The 2,500-nt window shown below is 36.9% G+C and overlaps 1 pseudogene; it reads right to left on the bottom strand.

Moving 5' to 3' along the window:
- Positions 1-1,854: 1,854 nt before the first annotated feature.
- Positions 1,855-2,500, bottom strand: part of LOC138048426 (uncharacterized) — a 2,160-nt pseudogene continuing 1,514 nt past the window's right edge.

The raw sequence follows: 2,500 nt of genomic DNA, 5'->3' as shown, positions 1-2,500 counted from the left end.
TTAAAACTGGGATTTTAAAAAAAATTAATGCAAAGTGGGGAGCTTTTATCCGGGAAAATGATTTTAGTCTTTTATTTTTTTTGTTGAGATGTAAGGAGAGCAGCTTTTTGCGCTAACTCTTTTGATGTTTTTAGAGGGATAATCACAAGTGCGTAATGCGTGTGGGTGTGTGTGTGGCTGTGCGTGAGTATGCAGGGACTACTTAAGTTATTTTGACTACTCTGTATTATAGATCTGTACGTATTGTTAAGTAATTACTGTATAGTAGCAATGTAATCATGTATTTATATGCTTTATATGTAAGTAATGTAAATCAGTGATGTAAATTAATTAATTATTAAAAAAAAAAAGAGAATTTTGTTGCATTTTCTGTTTACAGTTTGTAAACGTTGTTGTCATCTTAATCATGATATTTCATCCCAGAAAAGCAAAATGTATTTCCCCTTGAAAATACAGAGGACACTCATGTGCTGTGATCATCAGTGCTCAAATGACGTTCATTTCAGTCCAGTGACGATTGTAGGTGCAAGAGATATCAACGTCCTTTAAATGGAAATTCAATTTCTGTTAATTGCTTTTGGATCACCTAAGTAACAGAACATAACCATATTCTAGATACCCATAATGCCAAGGCATCATTACATTAGTTATATCCTTGTGATATTTGTCTTGTGGCTGCTTTACTTTCATTTTAGTTTTAAGTTTCTGAAAAGTAAATAATAAAACAAAATAAATGGTTATTTTAATTTACGCCCATAAATGCTGTTAAATTACATGCAACTGACCTTCCAATTATGCAATGATGTTCGAGCATACAAGTGTCATAATGTAATTCAAAGAGACAAGTCTTAATCATTTAATCTTTAACAACAACCTTTTTTTCCTTGCTATTTTAACATGCAATGTGTAGTGTTCTATAGTTTTGTGGTTGAAAGATAATTATGATGTTTGTGTAATATATTTTTGGGCTTAAAGAGAGGTGGATGCTAAGATCCAATAGCTGACTTTGACTGGCTTCTACGTTTTCATCTTTGGGGTGCAATTCCTACAAAACCTGAGTTTGCATTTAGTGTTAAACCTAATGGAGCTCCTTCACACTTTGAATCTCGAATGTCAAGTGACATTGAAGGACTTTTGTGATGCTCACCAGACTATGGAAGATGATTTTATTGCTTTTCCAGTAAGGTCCAATTAATAGCTTTTTTAATAGTTTTGAACTGTAACTTATCCTGTCTCTTGCAGTAACTTATTTCTAAGTAGCATTATAGCAATTGGAACTAGCTTTTGTTAATGATTTGTTACTGCATGCCCTCATTTTGTGCGGATTTTAACAGCAGCATCGCCGACCATCACCATTAGCCCAGTGACAGTCTAGGGCGTGGCTACTGCTTTTGTTGCGTACAAAAGAACTCTCCAAGACCTGCAGTGTTTGATAAGCAATACCAAGTCTTAAAATTTTATTAGCTAATACTAACTTTAAATTCCCTTGTTTTTCCGAACATTCGTTTGCATTTACTGAGGGCAACATGTGATACGACACCTGCCTTGTCAATGGGGAGATTAAGTATCATGTTGACAGCAAATGTCAGGATAAAATTTGTGTTTTGCCAGAAGTCAAAGAAAGTTGTTTGATTTTAACTCAATTCTTGCCTGTTGTCTACACAATTATACGAAGTAACTTCTCAGAAGAGAGAGACAAGTTAGAATAATTTATGAAAAATTTCATGTGAAAAGTGGCATCCTTCTGTTTGCTGTTTCACAACAGCTTTCACGTTGAATCCAAAACATATCTTGAGAAGTTTATCAGAATACTACTATAAAACTATCATGCATATAAATAAATGAACTCACCGTACCCGTGACGAAGCAATGAATGTAGCGGTATTGGAGGAACTCAACTATATTTAAACTGTTCAATAAGGGTTACAATGGCGGTCAAAAGGTGAAAAGGCGAAAACGTGTTCAGTCGTAATGACGTAAACAATCACGGGATCTAAATACAGTCACGACCGCTGACCGGAAATCACCATGCATAACAAATAAGAACTAACAAATATCAACAAATCAATTAAACGTTCAGAGCACTGTTCAAACTATTCCACATCCTCCAGGGCCACGCAAATGTCCTTAACCCAGTCGGCAATTCTCCTGATAGCCAGTCGTGCAGCATCTCTTTGTGGACTTCTCACAGGGGGTGGAGTTTGTACTGTGGCAGCTCTGTTCACTGTGTGGCTCACTTCCTTGGCCTGAATTTCTAGAGGGTGCAATCTTTTGATAGGGCGGTTTGTTGTTCCATTGGCGGTGCGTACATTGGCGGAACGTACAAGTCCATCGTGACCTCTGTTATTGGATGTTACAAGTGCTAGTTTCCAGTATACTCTCGGACTGTCATCGTGGATGAGAACTACATCGCCAACCCTCACAGATTCGGTGTTGACTCCTGATCTTTTGTGAAACTCTCGAAGGGAAGTGAGGTACTCGTGACGCCAACGTTGCCAAA

Source organism: Montipora capricornis, chromosome 5 (genome assembly GCF_036669925.1).
Source record: "Montipora capricornis isolate CH-2021 chromosome 5, ASM3666992v2, whole genome shotgun sequence".
NCBI lineage: Eukaryota > Metazoa > Cnidaria > Anthozoa > Scleractinia > Acroporidae > Montipora > Montipora capricornis.
This window is presented reverse-complemented; position numbering and strand designations above follow the sequence as displayed.